A 19,466-nucleotide genomic window follows, 5' to 3' on the forward strand; every position below is an offset into this window, starting at 1 on the left:
CTAAGTATTTTTGGAAGGTATAGAGCATCAGCCAAACCACTATATAGCTTCTGACTAATCGAGTCCATACCACACGACTGTCGTTAAGTTGTGTCTACATCCAACGATTAACACAGCCCTCTTTTACATGCTACTCTGCTACTTACCCTTCTCTTTTACCGTTCGACGCAAAAATTTCGATTCCAATCGAGCCATATTCCGTTCCGGCCCACTACCGAAAGAGTTACTATTCCTTGCCTTGCATCTACCCAACACTACCATCACCCCGAAAACGGCTGGGATAGGGTTGTAGGTGCGCGCACTGTTGGGGGAGAAAATATTATTTCGATATTTCACAGCGTTAAACAATGAAGCGAGTTAAGTCAGCCGTGAGGCAACAGATAAGAGAACCAGAATGTTCCTCTGCCGGGGAGAAGAAGGAGCAGGACGCGTAGAAATCTGTAAAACATTTTCTGATTGAATTTTGCGACCACGAACAACGAGCTTGGCGAATGGGTGGGGCATTCCAAAAGGGGTTTTTCCAGTTCTCCGGGGGGTCCCAAATTATTTCCACCGAATGTCCCCATCTGCACTGGTAAAAGACGATGTTTTCAAGTAGGATACTGTGTAACAGAGGCGCTCCAGGGTATCGTCGCACCTTGCCGAGATTTCGAGCACCTTTGTTAGAGCTCACGTTCAGGCGATCGATTTTTAAGTTTAACGATTTACCTGTGTCTGTGCGTTGGTGGCGAGTTTTGGAGTGTTTGGAGCTTGCTGCTGCTATCTTGCTATTCCGGGCCAACGGCTTCTGCTGGGGCGTTGGCGATTTCTCACCTAACGTACGCTGGTAGCTTTAGCGGCGTTCGTTCTTTTCCGATAGTGGTGCCTTCTCTATACTTAACTCTTTCAGAGCTATTTTTCAAGCTCTTCGTGTTTGTTGGAAGCATGCGATTAAACACGTCTTCTAGCTTGGTTATCAGGCTATACAACTTCTCACTGTCTCTGTTCGCTTGCACAGATTGCATTAATTTTACAGGAATCCAAATTTGGAATTAATATTTGTGTATTTCATATTTCTGAATATTGAATATTTCCTTTATATTAGGGACGTCATAAACTGGTTGTATGGCTGAAAACAACCCTATGATCTTTTGACAGGAAGTTTACGCTCTCCACACATCGCTAGACATAACTGGAACATCGTTTTAGGCAAATCCCTTGTCTATGATTGATATCCTGTCCCTGCCGTGACATTTAAACCAGTCCCTTGACGCTCCACGCACTACTCCTTGTTTCAGCGCTCGTTTACTAGTTGCTTGCGAATATGTTTTCCGAAAACCGCACAGCCACACACACACACACACTTTACGATTGTCGCAATCGTATAAAACCAATTAACAAACATATCCCACCTTACGTCGGGAGGGGGAAACGCGAAGAATCCCGCCGGGACCGATCGCATTGGTAACGGCAGGATGACCTCTCGTCCCGTCAGGCGGCAGTCGTCGGTGGTGGAAAAAATATGTTGCCTTGAAGCGATACCACCACCCCCTGCTCGCCCTTAGCGTTTACGCCGACACAGCGTAATGAAATGTGACAGATGATGGTGTGCGGTACACGGGTTTCCTTCAGGCGCTCTTCATACTGGTATGACTTCATCATTATGGCGGTCTTTTGAGCTAGGCGGGATGTTCCGAAAGGGGCGGCCGGCACTTGCTTGCTAAGGCTAAGAGAGGACCTGGCGGGATAGTCGCAAGGCGATTGCATGAGTAACAAGTGTTCAAACAGTGCACCTCTCTGTCAATCGGTCGTCGGTGCGGGCTTAACGAGAGCTATGAGGATAAGTTAGATAAGTGTTGGGAATAGCTCTTTGGACAGAGATGATAACTGGAGTTAAATTTGTATGTGATAACTTCATTTCTTTCTCAACAAAATCCGAAATTGATCTCAACTCAAGCTTTTTACCGAAATGGAATTGCAAAGTACAACAAAATTCCAGTAACTTTACAATCCACACCGACGATCTTCGACGCTATGCCCACGGGTCATCATTCTCATCATCATGTTGCCGGTGGTTCCGATTTCACCTCTCCGTAGATGTCCCCTCGGTAGGGCCGTTTCACATTTCCCCTCCGGCCAAGACACCGGGCGCGCGCTGATGAAGAGATCCTTTTAATGTAGCGCCGCGGTTTCGGCACCATATGCCACCCTTAAAAGCAGTAATAACAGTAATCATCGTTCCAGGGGGTGGGGAAGGCGATGGTGGTACAACCATCATGAGTGTTGCCGCCGTGAGTTTATTACAATGCTATAAAAATCTAACTCAAAATCAACCTGCATGTGGCAGCATCCCTCCGCTTAGCCATTCCGGATCGTTTCATACCCTTCGCGCGGGGTCACCAGGCGGTCCCTCTCAAGCGTCCTTGCTGGTAGATTTGCACAAAACCCCTACAATGATAACCTTTCTCCTTCTCTCTCTCACTCTCTGGTTTTTCTGTACTGCTGGCGGGTACGTCCGGAGGGCGAGAGAGTGTCCTGGGTGTGTTCTTTTTTCTGTTTACCTCTTGTCCCAGGGTACTCTGTCCCTCTCTCGTGCTCTTTCGCTGTCTACGGTGCACATATGTCAGCATATTTCGGTGCGCTATTGTTTGCTAAATGAGATGCTGTGCGTTCGGGGATAATCGCAAACAATGTGCCAAACACAGGACAGACAGGGGTTACACGGGTTATATGCACCATCCCGGGAGAGCAAGCTGTTCGTCCTGCGATCTAGGGTCCAGTGCGTGTGCGTGCGTGTGTTTTTCACTTGTCGCGACGGGCGTGTATGGAAGGGAAATGCGCGTTGGAAGGGGAGGGGAGGGGGGAAACCTGATAAGCAGAGCATAAAAATGCTAACATAATGTTGGTCTCGCCGGTTTTAGAATTGGATTGGTGGCGATGGTGGTGCTAGAAGCATACGTTAATGAGCTAGGAACAAGAGTGAGCTTATGCGAGTTGGATGAATCTGAAAATTGGACAACATTTTCGACAAGTATCAGAATTGAGGGTGCATTTGATTTCTTTGGAATATTATCGAGCGTTTTAAAGTTATACAAAAATGACACAAAAAGGACGCAGGTAAAAGGAAATTTTACTTATTGATTCTTCTGTTTGACTGCTTTTAGGCGTACTGTCGTTACAAAAAGGCAAAATGTAAATATCTTGTATACCTTTAGGCGCTGCATAGAAAAATTAACTCTTGATATGTAATTGAATATGTTGTAAGTAAATCTGTTTAAAGTTGTACCTATGTTTGTACTGCTGATTACACGAAAAATGCTATCGTGCTATCGATATATTTTTTTTCCTATAGTGAATTAAAGATGAATATAACTAACGCTGCGCCTAAATTGCTGCAATAGATAATAGATTGCACATGCTGAAAGCGAGCGATAAAATTAAGCATGCATTTAATGCGAATGGAACATTCAAATAGCTAAGGCAAAAAAAAAAAAGACTCTGTTCATCCCATATGGCTGCATTCCGGAATGTGCGGAATGCATATGCACGGCGGAAAAACGAATGGACCTCCATTAGGCCCGGGAAAAACCTCTGTGGACTGTGGAAGTGGAGCCATACTGCTCCAACTGCACTGACACAGTCCGTCTGATTATGCACATAAATTTGCTGCATTCTGCTCTGTGCTGCGTATGCTGTGAGCATTTCCCCCATTTCACCGTACGTGTGAGTGTGTATGTGTGCGGTAGTAGAGAAGGGAAAATAATGAGCACTGTACAAATATAGACCAGAGGAGGCAGGGTAGAGAGACATTCCAGGGCTGGCTGTGGAAAATACAAACTGGACCCACAATGGACTAGAACAAAAAGCAACACAAAAAAGAGAGAGAGCGAGTGAGACAGAAACTGTAAACAGAAAACCTATGCGCAACGCAAAACAATATGCTCAGCCGCACAGGACCTGCCGTGTACACAGAGCACACACACACACACACACTTATTTATGGGGCCCGTTTGTTTTGATATTTAAATGACCACAGGCAAAAGTTCCAAACACAAAAACAGCGGGAACAGATTTTACTCCGCATCGGCATGGAGAAAATGGAGAAAGAAATATGCTCGAGCGGTAGTGTATATGAGCGGGCCCGGCTTTCTTAGGGTGCGGCACAGGGAAAACTGCATCGAAAAGTTGGTCCTTTTTGCAGGCTGATAAGAAAGGGAAGTGGGTCGTCTTACCTTAGGCCACCCCTGTCCAACGGGCAGCTTTTAAATGTATGGAAATGCATTCGGCAGGGCATACGGAGCGGGTGTCATTTCTTGTCTGGTTTTTGTTTCCAGCAGCAGCAGCAGCACTAGCAGCTGGCAGCCGACCGTATTGTATGATCGATTTCTTGCTAAAGGTTGCCAAGAGGTAGGCCAAGTTTATTGTACGACTACGGGGAGAAAATCTGAACGGGTCATAAAGATCAACTTTTGCAAAGTGTATCACATGCGAGTACGTGTGGTGTTGAGGTGCAGGATATTTTTTATCGTACATAAGATCAATTTGCATTCGGCAGTTATGATGGAGACAATTTACACTATGTATAGCAGAGCCAAAAACAAGCAAATTTGGTTTTAAGAGTCGCTCCAGCATCAGGTAAATAGTTCTCATTTATTTAGTTGTGGATTTGTTTTGTAGTTATAGGAAAACAATCATTCCACAACTTAAACAATTGTAAATTTGCTTGCTTTTGGCGTGTAAATTGCTAGAAACAAAATCTAAATGTAGGGGCAATTTTTGGTGGCACTTTATTGCAACAATTGCAACAAATAACTATTAAATCAAAGTCGATACAGTTCGTGCAAATAAAAGTGTTTAAGTGTCTTCACGTGAAGTGTATTGCGCCTAAATGTATACTAAATAGTGCTTATTTGGAATAATGATTTCAATGTGCTCAGTACACGAACGGAGTTGTAGAATGAATTCGAAAATTATTCCTCTCCTTTTACCATATTCGCTTCTGGTCTGACATTAATCTAAAGATTTAAACAAAAAAAAAACTGATACACATCTAGCATCCTTCCAGTTCCCTAACGAAGGGGCGAGATCGTTTCCAGCTTGACCCGGTTTTATGTATGAACTCTCGGTGTTTCTGGCCATATCATCCCTTCAAAGGATTTGCAGCGAGCTGAACGAAAAAAAAAAGACAAGACAAACTGGCACAAGAAATAACATCACACCGCAATATTCTCAATTTCCATAAACCGTCGTAAAAAATAATAACACCCACCGCAAGCAACCGCAAACGGTTCCGTGAGTTCCGAGCGTTTGAAGCCCTTTCATTTCCACCCCGTCATGATTTCTTCCGTCTGTTTCTTACACATTCCCCTGCAATGCAAACGATCCTGGGACGGCCATGCTCATGGAGCAGCACAAAAAAGCACAAGCTCTGCCCGAAAGTCTGTGCAACCACCCAGTAAAATGTGTCGAAAACCTTTCCCCCACCCGGCCACCCTAATAATAAAAAGCAACCGACAAAAAAGCCATCTTCATGTAGGTGGCGTCTGTGGAGCAGCTCGAATTTCCATAGCGATCGAGAAAAACTCCCCTACTTCAGCTCGCTGTGCCTGGGAGATGAGGTCCCTTTGTGTCTGGGTGAGCGAAAAATATGAAACATGACATAAAACTGCCTCCGCCCTTATATTTTCCATCCCTCCCCGGGAGGGACCTCCCCCCCCCCGCCCTTGCGACGAGCGTTGCTATTATGGTCCTCTCGCGCGCGCGAGAGTGTGAGTGCGCTTTTTTGTGTGTGCGGCTCGATCTTGGCCGCAGCGTTTCGCCAATATTTTCCCGCAACTTATGCTATTCGATATGCTTCTGCTGTTGCTGAGTTGCTGTGGCTGTGAGCGTGCAAATATGGACACGTTAAATTGTACGCTGCGTCCCCCTGCCAGCCCGATGAAGCGGTGGAAGCGGTTCGGTTCCTGCCACATCGCCCATACCTCACACAGGCTTTTTAGTGGTGTTGGTGTGTTGCGTAAGAGCAGCGAGTGCGCCTGTGTGTTATCAAACCGTGCGCTTCACCGTGGCGTCGTCCCTTTTTCCGTGCCCTTGTTATCATCCTGGTGCTGTGCTAAGCTCCGCCCATTATATTTTCCCGACCGTAGTACATAGAAGAAAACGCATTTTCCGGAGCCTCCCCCATTCGGAGTTCGGGAGTGTTCCTCTTTGTGCATGATTAAACCTCCATCTCTCGCACTGGCGTTGGGCGAGCATGGGCAACCGCACGATCGTGATGGCAGCACCGTGGCGAGAATCATATTGTTATTTACATAACTTTATGCGCTACAGTGCGGTTTGCTGGTGCTGGTGCTGGGTTGGGCTTTCCCGGCCGCAGGCTTTGGGTCCGGGGCAGTGGAGAAGAACCGTTCCGTGCGAGTCGCGCGTCCATGACTGTCCCTGCCCGAGCAAGGGCCGAAATCAAGCGAATGAATAATAATTGAACTATGCGGCCCGGGGAGGACTTGCCCACCATGCCCCCGGCTGTATTAGCATAAAAAGGATGGATTTCATACCATCCGCTGGTCAGTATGTTTCTGAATGTATGTTTCTTGTTTTGTGCGGGCTTCTGTTTGTTTGTTTTTTGTCGGTTGCTGCTGCTATGAAAACTGCAGTTTGTCTTATTTTTGGACGGGTAATAATGGGTTTGCCTTGCGGGTCTGCTATCAAATAGACATTATGGTGGGAGACCCATCCATGGGCAGTGATTGAGTAAAACTCAGAAAAACTTGCTTTGGTTGGATGAAAAACTTGCTTACGTATGTAGATGTGGATGATTCTGTTGAAGCTCGAGTACTTCTGTTGCACGATGGATGTTTTGTTTAAGCTAAGGTACTTCAATATTTGAATCACATTTGGTAGGAATATCTTTTCAACAAAAACAAAATAATCACATTCATCCAAAACATCATACAAATAATCGTAACAATAACTTTTTTATGTTCAAAATTATTGTTCTGCTAAATATTAGTTCTTTTGGTGTAAGGCTTGCTTGATTTATATAAAATAAGCACACATTATTAGAACGTTCCACTACCCCGTATCTATGCCAGTGTACCTTGAAGATGCAAACGTTTTGATAATTGATTGCATTCATAGGTTGCATTCTTCATCCATGATACTTTATGTGTCTCCGTTATTGTAGTTAAAACTGGACATTTCATGATGTTTCTTACACTTTAACCATCAGTATTGTAGAACAAAAAAATGTCACAACCAAGTGACTGAACAAGAGTTGGTTGCACACAACGTCACCAAGCATGTGATGGTTGCACCAACTGTTTGAGCCTCGTCTCTGATCATAACGTGACGCTGAAATGATTTTGTTTCTGCCGGAATTTGTCATGACTTTGTCAGTCAGACATTTTGCAGAACTGATTACAGTAAAAAAAGTCATGACATAGTGACTGACCCAACGATGGTCGCAAAAATGTCATTGATCACACCAACGGTTTTGAGTATCACCTCTGATTATCACAATTGAGTAAGTGACGCTGATATGGATTTTGTTTTAGCCAGAATAGTTTATGACATTGACAGTGTCATTTTACACCACTTAACATACTTCCCTTGTTGTAAACTGAAATATTTCTCTTCAAGCTGTCAAAATAACGTATGAACTGATGCAGCAGGTGGTAGGAAATGTTGAATAATAGACTATACGAGGACCAACCTCTAATTTTAAGTGATATTTACGGTGTAACACCATGCCATAAAGAATCCTCAGAAACAACGTTTAGTTGAGGAATTTCGACAGGTTCGAATTGATTCCACGGGTAATTTACAAAAAAGGAAAATACATTCAACCAAACTCCATTTTTCTCTTCAACTGTAACAGATGAATTTTAAGCTGACCAAAGGATCTCTCAGATTAACTACGACAACAACAGCAGCACAAATACTACATCCTCAGCATTTGTTACACTCGTTCGGTGGAACATTTTTTCCACCAGCTCAGCAAAACAATGGTCAGGAAAAACTAGCATGCCCAAACTCTCGAACAGAAAGCTTAGAGAATGTTTCATAAATCTGGTACCGGTTCCGAACCGGCTGCCCTGCCCGGAAGTGCAGGACGCGGAGACATTGATAGTAATCCTCATTCAAATTTTAATCCTCGTCCACTCCCTCGCCCAGAGCCCGGGACATCCCTTTGACCTTATCCGTTCGATATCAGTGTGCCGGTACGCGTGCAGGCACTGGGCGCACAAACGAAAGCAGGCCTCTGGCTGGGTACGTCAGGTTCGGTACAGCCGACCGAGGGCTCATAAATCATACACCGCAGTCCGTTGCCACTTGTTTTACCGTTGCCCGCGAGATACCGACCCAGGCGACAATATGGACCGGGAAGGAAGCAGCGTGTGTGTACGGAACGGGAACTGGTAGCACTGGTCGTGAGACGGGTCCATGGGTTGATGGCGGTGGGGTGAGCTGTGGTTCGAGCATTTGCAATGCATGTTGCTTCGCATTGTGCGCCCATCCGTTCCGGGCCCCATTATCACTGGCTGTGTTGGCTGGTAATACATTTGTGTAGCAAAATTAAATTGAAAATGTTTTCCGTGCGGCTCTCATTGTTATGGGTGGAAAATGGCGCACACACAGACACACACACGACATCGAGCGGTGGAGAGTTTTCCGGCAAATTTATCCGATCCGCTCTTCTTTGCCGGTTTTACATTTGGGGCCAGTTTGCCCGAGTCTCGCCGTTGCTTGGCGACTCGGTTATGGTTCAAGCTGCTGGAGGGGGCAGAAGCTTTCGCCGTACTACTCTCACCGGACGCTCTCATCGCTAGCAGTAGCAGAATAGGCCGCTAGTGAGCCACTGGTATGGTGGAATAGACATTTAAATAATAATGTAAAGGATGCAAGCGGCCAACTTCCGTACGGGACACAGCACCAGAAGTCGGCATCGGCTGGTTTCCGCCGTGTGGTTGCGCGTACAATGGGCGAGAACGCTATTGCTGGGCAAGTATGTAAAATGTGTTTGATAGTAGGAAACGCAACGTTTGTCCTTTTAAACAACGGAGCAAGAAATCCAACTCAATATACACTCGGTTTTGCATTTTCGGAAAAGCTTGTTGGTAATGATTAGTTTAAAACATGTGCTAAAAATATTAAATATTACTTTAGTTATTTTTTCATATAAAAACTTAATTAGTCTAATGAGGATATTCGTCTTCTATTTGTCTGTTCATTTATTTATGTTTAAATCAAATTTTTCAATTGCATGATAACGTGGTTGAGTAAAACACAGAGATTATTCGTTAAGATGGAGCGTTCGACTCAATCGATAATGTTATAAGTATAAACGTAACTTACTCTTAGTGTAACAGGCAAAATAAACTCTCCTCATCTATTGAAAATCAACGTAACCAGTCCGGTAATTATTATCAACGAAAGTACAACATTCAGCATGATCACCAAGAAGACTTGAGTTTTTTTTAAACATTTTTATGCGTGTTGGACAGTTTCAAAGCTTCAAAAAGTCAATCAAACGTTCATCGAACTGCCGGTCGAGGCCCGCGATCTGGTTGAATAGCTGAAACATTCCTGCAATAGCAATATGATCCTGGTCACGGCACCAATTATACTTTTAAACTTATCGAAACGCTTAAATTTCTTAATTCAATTTTAATTCAATTGTGTGTTTTGTTCAACACAATCGACAGCCGGGGTTGTGACTGGACATCATGAGACTCTCGAAATGTCATAGAGGTGAAAGTTACGTTGTGTAGTTACGCTGAAACTATTGCAGTTTATCTGCACATTTCTACTATTACTACTGTTAATCTGTCAAGCAGCATGTCAGTACTGAAGTGTTGGTTTGTACTTTTAATTATTTATTTAGCATATACATTCTAGTTGAATACATCATTGTTTACATCAATATTCGTTATTAGTTTTTAAAATTCCTGTTTAATGTTTTCTCATCGAAGGAAGCCTTCAATTATATTTAAAAAGTGTTTCTTAAAGCCTACATTTCATCGCTTACATTATTTAATATTGTATTTTAACCTTTCCATTCTTTCCTACAGTAATAAAGCAATTAAATCATTCCACAATTTGTTCAAGAAAGTGTTCCGTTATGAAAAGTGTTCCGATACTTTCTGCTGCAAAAACGATTTTTATCACTTTATTTCATTACTCCAGTGTAAGATAATTAAAACACCATCCCGGAAGCTGACCGGATGGTTTGGTACTGTGAATTTTCAGTATATGTGTACCGTGACATCCGGCGTGCCAGGAAGCTCGCAATCGCAACCCAACCACACTGCCAACCGATGGGGACCGACGAGAACGGTGGTGCGCGTTTCGAATCTTCCGGAACCATCTTACATCATCCCCCACAGCAGGCAACCGTTTCCTTTTTTCGTTGTATGTAATTCAAGTACTTCGGATTTTTTTCTACCATTGCCATTCACCATCCTGGGAAGGATTTCCTTTTTGCTGAAACTGTAACGAAGCAGCATCTAAAAAAGGAACAACATACACACACACTCACAAAAACTCTGTGTTATTGTTTCGGAAGAGATTTATCTGTAAAGTTAGCAGCACATTCGCACCAATCGTTGGAGGAAACTTCTGTTCTGAAACTGTTAATCCAATTCTTTTCCTTTTGCCATATTTCGATTCCCCCTTTCCGGCGGCGATGGGTGACGATGGGGGTAATCGAGGTGTAAAGGGGGTGTACGTAGTGGCATAATCAAATTAGCATAAATAATAGCACGAACATATTAATGCCGTACGTCCCCGGTCGGTGCCCAAAGCCTGTTCGGTCCAAGGGTCATCGGACATTTCCTTGCACCGAAGATTCCTTCTGCCGTTACTAGTGTGTACACACGTTCGGGAAATCCAAACAGCACCGCCATCATCACCACCGTCGCTATCATCACCTCGAGGATGTTCACATCTTCCCGTTTATTGATATTAATGAAGCATAATCATCCGGCACGGTCAGGCAGGCCAAGCGTTGCCGCCGACAGTCGGTGTCGTCCTGTGCGCGGGGGTTTACGAGCAGCAAATCGAATCACACAGCCAGCGGAAGTGTCGGTTTATAATCCACCGTAAATTGACGGCACGTGACCGTTCCCTATAACCGGGGTCGAAGGGCGGGCATCGAGGGGCCGCGACGGGACCGGCGGGTCAGTTCTTTGCGCTTTGTCTGCGCACCGCCGAAAAGGACACGTGCTTGAGCTCAACCGGAAGTACCAGATTGAGTAATTTATGATGGCGTGCTCCGCTCCGGCCGTACCCGTGCGCGCGTGAAGTGATGTCTCAATATCGACCTCAAAACAACGGCAAAACAAGGGCCTCCCGAGGGAGGGTTTGTGTGCGCTCCCAGCAGCACATAATGCGTGCGTTATGCGCGCGGCTTGACACCTTGGCTTATGTTTGGGAACGCGCGCGCGCGCCCGAACGGCGGGAGATCGTCGAGGTCTGGTCGGGTTTGGGTCCGATAAACAGATTAGCCGTTTTATTGTAATTCGATAAATAGGCAACACACACACGGTTAGCGTGTGTGATAATCGATAGCCGCCGCCGTTTTGTTTTTTTTCTTCGGTAGTTTTCAGGTCGTTGGGAAGTGTGAAAACAGGATCAAACAACGGCACGCGACGGGAGCGGGTATGGGATTGCATGTTGTGGGTGATTTGTAATCGATGCTCGGCTGGAGCGGGCGTTATTTGAAGCACGAGCGTCTCGTTGTTGATGTGTGATGAGGGCTGTGTTTTGTAAATACAAGTAAGATTGTTTGGGCAAATTGATGGATCATCGATGGGATCAATCGAACCGATGCAGCGGTTTATTGATTTACAACATCAGCTTTGGAGGTAGTGTGGGCGTAGGGTTGCTTCTTAATGTTTAATTTAAGCTATGTGTTGCTTTATTGCAAGTATTAATTATATTTCACAAAAATTGATTTCTTGTTTTATCTGTGAATATATTAAAAAACGATGATATAAGAAGAGACATTAAGAATTCACAAATTGACCTCTGACAAACCCTTCGTAGTAGCGTTTTTTACGTCATTTTAATGATACCAAACAACACTTTTATATGTTTGTATAGCCAACAGTCAAAAACAAATACATTCCATAGCGCTCATAGTTATGTTGAAACTGTAAAGATAAAGTAGAATGACGAGAACCTCCCTTCAACTATGTCCCAATGGCATCTTTGATTGAGTAATCACGTTCCAGTTGTCTGGAACTGATAGGAGAAAGATTCAAATCTCGTGGGACACATTGCTCGTTACGATTTGTCAATTGGAAATGTTTAATTGTTTTTTTTTTTGTATTTGTTTGTGTGCTTCTTCTCCTTGCAAAGGAATGCTACCATTATACTCTATCCCCTTCCGTAAACGTGGCGTTATTTTTACCAATGAATTTCAGTGTCTTATTACATGCCAACTCTGCCGCCGGAACTCCCATTCGAGTAACGAATGATGACGGTATGTGATGGAGTTGGAAAATTATGTTCCGATTTATTCCGTTCCCTGCATTGCTTCAGCCGAACGGGAGCATCGTCAAGCAGCATGAAAATAGTTTTTCCCCCCAAGGGTAACGGATGTGTGTGTGAGTGCGCGCGCAAGGAATAGTAGTTATACCCTTGACGCGGGACTGAAGCCGCCACCGCCGCCGACAGGCTTCAGTTTGAGTGCGTCGAGGTGGACAAGTCAATCGAAAAGACATTAATCAAACTGTCGCCCACCGGGCAAACGGGCCGCGGGCGTCTAGCGATGGAAAAGTAACCGAGAATTGATCGGTGCTGTGTGTGTGAGTAGAGTGTGTGAAGAATACTAAGAAGCCAGTTGGCTTTAATAGTTGGGCGTGGGTGCGTTTCTCAATCTCAAGCAGTATCCTCAGCTTGTCTCGAGAGCCTCACACAAAAGTGACCATCTGTGAGGGAAGTGATGCAAAGAAATGATTTAAGTGGGTTCGGCGTCCGGGTTCGGCAGCGAATGACTTTCTGAGTGCGATAATACTATTCTGTTTTGGGAATTACAATCAGTGATTGAAATGATGATGAGAGGGGGGAGAGGTGGTGTATAGAATGGGTGAATAGTGATCAAAAATATATTTGAACTGCATTTCTGGCTGAATGATCCAACTCTATGACGGCTTAGATTTAACTTAAAAAAACGCCTAAAGATATGCAATTTGTAAAACAATATCCAGTTTTTAGTTGATTATAGTTTTTTTTGGTTACATATCCATTTGCCAACATTCTATGATTTTTATATGTTTTTTTTTTTAATTTTATTTGTGTAAACTAAATAAGGACACAGCTAAAAACACAAATGTAACCACCCCATAAATTCACACTGCCACAATCCACGAAGGGGATATGTTTTCCAACCGCTCCGCAAGCACGTCGTTAAAATGACAGTGCAACACTAATCAAATTTCGCCACCCATTGGTAATGAGAATCAGCTTCTCAAGCGTTATATCCCGGATGCAACATAAAAAAAACATTATTCATCGTTTTGGCTGTCGATTCGCTATTGATTGCCCGTAAATTACACTACGACGCTAGCCGAAGAATATGGAATAAAAGAAGCAAAAGAAAAACTATAACATTTCGCGCGTTGCTGCTCTATCTCACCCTTCGTCGCAAACGCAAAACTCGCTCGCTGATCGGTTTCATTGGCAAAGTATTGCTTTATTAAATTGCGAAGCCGAGATGGAACCAGAAAGATGGAACAAGATACAACATGGACCCAGAAACATAACTTCGTTTTGGTGGTGGTGCGAAAAATGCGCTTCAAAACTTTAATCGACCAAAACGCCATCCCGTACTGTGTTGGCACCGGAAGTGTTGAGTAGCGATTGATTTTTGGGACTGGTGAGAAGGGGGAGGTTGGCTAAAACTTTGGCAAGCAAAGAATTCTTTGGCCGCCGCAAATCTGGTTAAAAAGATTTTGGAAACGATTTTGGTCTGAATTTAAATATTTCCTCCGACACGCAGCAATAAGTTTTAGCGACGCTGATCGTTCAAGACGTTGGCTAGATGCTGGAATAAAGAAGCGTATCGTATCGAATTATTGGCGGGCAAACTTTTTGCGCGAACAAAACCACGGCAAATGATTGTATTTGTTTTGAATATATTGTGAAGTTTTTTTTTGGATCTTAAGCTTAGGGAGGGTTGGTAAAAAATAGTTTTCTTAACACGAGTTTTATGTTAAGTTATGAAGCAGTTATTCCTCAAATAAAAATCAACCAATCTGCACTGTACGAGACAGCGTCTTTGGCCGAGACAGTCTTGCATGGAAAGATTTGCATCAGAATTTTTACGTCCAATGGAATTTGTAGCCACACTCATTTTCTTCGCTTACAGCAGCAAGCAGCAATAGTGGGGCAAGAAATATCATCAAACACAAACACACTACACAAACAAACACAGTTTTGGGGGGGGGGGGGGTACGGTGAAATTTGAGAGCGTACACCGTAAAATTTATTACCTTATTGCTTGCATTTGTGCGGCGGCCCATAAACGGGGACAGTATGCAAATAAAACGTTAAATTATGTTTTATGGCTAGAAATTGTCGCCCGCCCGTCGCGTGTATCTGTACTGTGGGCCAGCAACAACGGGGAACAATGAACAGACGGCATCGGTGGTAGAAATGTGCTGTGATGTCATTGGTACTGTCATATGTACTGGCGGGAGAAATTTATTCAAATGACGATCTTTGATCATCGATTTGCTTTCTGAAAAATGTTACAATTACAATATCAAAGCGAACGTTACGCATATTAGAACGATAAGAAAATGTATGCAATTTCATGTGCTAAAAATTATCTTTTCACAAAGAATTTGAGTTATCTTGGAACAAAATATTCATAAACATCAATTCAAATTTAAACACCAAAGCTGACCATTTCAATTTTCCAAAGCTAATTGTGCGGCAGGTTAATCTGATTTTTTAGCGATTGCGCCTAGATGTATGTAATTTCTAGCACAAATTTAACTTTGGAATGACTGATGTTATCATTTGTGCTTGTATTTGCATACATTTAGGCGCACTTTTTAGTTGCTTTTCATTTGTTCTTTGAAACATTTCATTCAGCTCTAGGTTGAAATCGGCTTAGAAAATGTGGTACGAGGACCGAGAACCATATAAAACCATTATTTGTATCAAATCTACTGAGTACCAGTTAAGTGAAACGCTATAAACGCTTCGTTATTCAACGAATACGGTAGCTAATACTTAATTTATCATATACTAGAAAATCGGTTTAGGATTTGTTTATAAATGACCTGTTTATATTTACTCCTCTAACATTTCACAACACATCTAGCGCCTATAAGCAGTGCTGCAAAGGACAGTGTTCACAAACATTAGTATCCTCTAATCGGTTTTGAAACTCATGCAAAGGTAACAAATCACTTAAACAATGAACAAGTCCAGTTCGCTGTACGAGTTTGGGAACAGAAGCATATTTTATGTATTTATTAAATAATTCCCGTAAGTAGCAGCTAATCTGGTCGTTCAATAAATTAAAAGCTTTAATTTAATTTATCGAGCACCGGGTCTTGCGTGAGGCTTATGCTGCTGTTGCTGCTGCCTACCGGAAACAACTGTCCGGGAAAAACAAACTTTGTTTCCCAACCTGCGGTTCCCATCCACGGGAGCTGGTGCGCACTTGAAGTGCGGGCCATCTCACCACACACACACACACACACTGGCAACGTCAGACTCGGCCCGGTCCAGTCGCTGTCACCCGTACGCATCCGCAGTGATTTAATTTGTTAATTAGAAACGCAAACACATCACGCTGGCCGGTGGAGGAAATGAAGTTTGTGCACCCTCCAAGAGATGTTCCACACCGTTTTGGGTGTGTGGCGACGAACGGGATTTTCATAAATCCCCCAGTGGAGTGGCCGGTCGGTTTCGGCCGTCGGGGAAAATTCGTCATTTTCCCGGGTGGTTGATTTGAACGGCTCCCGGTGGTGGTTTCACGGTTGCTAAAGGGTCAGTGCGCAGCACTGTATAAGTTTGAGTTGTGTAGATGTGCACAGTGGTGGGTATTATGGAGGAGAAGCAGCACTGAATTTGGGAGGCGGTGAAATGATAAAGACTCGAAAAGTTACAAGGGTCCTCCTAGCATAATCTGCTCGTTGTTGGGAAAACTTTACTTAATAAATCTGCCACCGTACCGGAGGACCGGTTGTCGGGGGGATAAGGCCGATGAGTTACGCTTCTGCTTTCCCCTCGGGCGACGAACGCCGAAACGTTGGGCAGGACAATTGTTGCTTTCGATATGATACTTCTTTCCCAGCGGAAGATTCACTTGAACGGGATGGATGATTGAACGGGATGGATGAGCTATGGATGATTGTTTGAGTAAACAAAGGAATTTTTCAGCGTCTTTTGATACACGGACACTGTTGTGTTGGCAGAGGGGTAGGGAGTAAAGGCAACCCAGAGCATATAAAAGCTGATGAAGGAAAAACGAAAATGCTCCATGTTTTATGGGCCAGCAAGAACGAAAAAGTGATGTGAAAATGTGTCATCGTTCATGATGTGAGTGAAAATCTGTCGCAGTGATGTGCGACGTGTTTGTTTCCAGTGCTTTTGTCAACGAGTTTGTTTCAACCTAATAAACTTTTGCTTTTTGTTTGTGGCTATTATGTAGGAAAAAGTCCATCAAGGGAATATTAGCAACAATTAAAATGAATAATGTGATAATTTTGGATCACAATTGGTATAAAAATGTATTTTATTGCCATATTGTCTACCTTTAGGCGCTTGGCAAGGCTGTCAACGCCTTTATTTTTGTCATTGGCACTATTCTTGCTAGTTAAGCAGGATCAATGATGATTTCAGTGCGACAGCCTTATTTGGATAATTTGCTGTAGAAAATCAAAAAGAAATACTAAAAGTGGAAAACCCTTAGCTACGATTTTTTAATAAATATCATAAAGTGCATATATTTAGGCGCATAGATAATCACAAATATCTTAGAGAAACGGCACAATGAGCAAACCAACGATATACAAATCATAGCTGAATGCTTTTCCTGCGTTTAATTTTCAACTTAAATCCAAAAAGCAAACAGCATTTAAATGTGTCAAAACAAAAGCTGTTCGAGTGGAAAATCTGGTACCCACAACCAAAACAGACGGAGCCAACCCAATAACCATCCGTACAGGGATGTGTGTAAGAAAAGAAAAAAAGCAACACGCTGCACGAGCCGATGCCAAAAACCAAAGCCCCCGAGACGACATATGTCGTCAAGTGACACCGCCAATGCAAACCAGCAGACGACAAGCAGAGACTTCCGACAGTGTCCGACAATGGCATCGATCCTCACGTCACATACGTTTGCAAAACCGCTCGAAAAACCGACAGAAGCTGTTGGCAACAAGGCACCATCCGTTTGCAACTCACTCGGACGGCGCGCGGTTTGCATCGATTTGGAAATTGAAATTCGGTTTTTAATAATTTTAAGTGCACCATCGTTCATCGACACTATCGAACCGGGAGGAAGGGCTCGTTGTCATCGAGGCCGGCAATGGGGCAGCATGCACAGATTTTGGCATGACAAACCCGCCCGCCCGACCACACATATGATAAACTATAATTTTGATATATGAAATCTGCCATCAAACGCATGGATGGGTCAAGGGAGAGGAGTACGGGGAGGCAGCGTGACGGTATGGTGTGTGCGTGTGTGTCAAGCGGACATTTTGCTACGTCTGCGGAACGAAAGGGAAGAGCGCTGGTAGCGCGGCGGCATTGGTTTTTATCGCACCAAATGGTAAACAAGAAAGCATATTCTCCATCAGGAAAATTGGCAGCCCCCGACATACATACACACACATGGTGAGCAGGGAAACGTTTCTTTTCCCCATCTTGCTGCCTTTTTTTCTTTGTATACCGATTTCCTTCTCTGTTGTGTTAATTCGCACATACTCTGTACCAGCGAGCAACAAAAAAAAGCAACACAAACGCCGAAATGGTGGCGCCCCGCCAATGTCAATATTTGCACAAAACGGTTCACTTGGAGGGCAATTTTCCGGGAAAGCGTTTAGATCCGGGAGGAGCGAACAGCGCGAGAAGGGGGTGGTAAGATAAGCGGAAGCATTTAGCGAATGAAAATTTCAATGCTTGGCCGAAGATATTCCACGGTGTGCGGATGATAAACGTCGTGGCGATGGGCGATGAAGGATGAAACATAGAAAAGGGAGAGAGGGATACGTTAACCCCATTTGGTGTGCTGTGCCGAGCGGGAAAATATGAAGTGCTAATAGGATCTGGCTTGTGTGCCGGGCTGAGGCGAGCATGATTGACGGCTAATAGAGTGTGGTGGCAAGCGCGAGGGGACCGCATTTATCTCGACAATGTGCTCACTGTTTGCACAAAGGCTTGCCGAGCGCTGAACAGGTTGCTTACAACACCGATCGAGAGCCGCTGGGTTGGTTGTTGCGATGCAGGAGAAGATGTTAATTCTGGCAGCAAACAGCGGTAATGTCAATACGGCAGAAACTGTGCTGCACTCACTGTGACCAGCGAAGAAGGGAAAGTTTACTCATATGGCACTGATCTAATCGAAGACTGATCCGGGCGATACAATTAGCTGCCAGGAGAAGGGTGATTTAATGTAGTGTATGTGCTTTAATTGAAAGGTAAATATGGATAGTAATTTTACACTCATTCGATGGTGAATGATACACAAAAAATACGAAAAATATGTCAAAAATGTAAAAATATCAATTGAAATTAAATAAACGTCATTAAAATAAATAAACATCAATAAAACAATAAAACAATAAAGAAGAATGTAAAAAAGACGCTGAAAAGAAAATGAAAAGAAAGACGAATGTTAAAAACGAAAAATAAAAGAATAAATTGAACTAAATAAAAAATTGATAAATCCATCTTGAAAACATTAATGTGTAATTAAAAAGACTACAAAAAAAATCGCAATAAAATAAAAATAAAAATGTAAAAAAAATAAAAAAAACTTGAGCAACCATTTACAAAGCTAATAGCGAAACTCATTAAATTTAAACAGAACAGACGAAATAAATTGTAAGAACGTTAACAAAAATCACCCCTTGCAGGATAAATTCCAACCATTCGCCAAGGAACGCGTGAAGTTGATAAATGAGCGAATAGAAAATAGATTACTACCATCACGCTTTACCATCACCGTCCACCATCCAACACTCCACACTCTGGAGCAGCACTCCGATGTAACTACTCATTGAAAAGGAATTAATAGGCAAGTACACGGTTGGGATTCAAATGGAACCAAATGAACACGCGCGGCGTACAGTAGAGGGGCAAGATAGGACCAAAACAGCACAGAACAAATGATTTATGAACCTCCCAGCCAGGGCTCCGGGTTTGCACACAGTCGCCTTTTCCTTCGAAGCTGCGCTTTATAATCGAATTTCGGATGGCTCGATAAGTGCTTGTTCCTGGGGGGGGTGGAACACGGAAGC

At 43.5% G+C, this 19,466-nt stretch overlaps 1 protein-coding gene across 4 annotated transcripts in view; it reads left to right on the plus strand.

Moving 5' to 3' along the window:
- LOC120896827 (protein vein-like) overlaps window positions 1-19,466 on the plus strand; it is a 108,723-nt gene that overhangs the window by 6,956 nt on the left and 82,301 nt on the right. The gene's annotated exons all lie outside the window — the stretch shown is intronic.

This window comes from Anopheles arabiensis, chromosome 2, assembly GCF_016920715.1.
Source record: "Anopheles arabiensis isolate DONGOLA chromosome 2, AaraD3, whole genome shotgun sequence".
Classification (NCBI taxonomy): Eukaryota; Metazoa; Arthropoda; class Insecta; order Diptera; family Culicidae; genus Anopheles; species Anopheles arabiensis.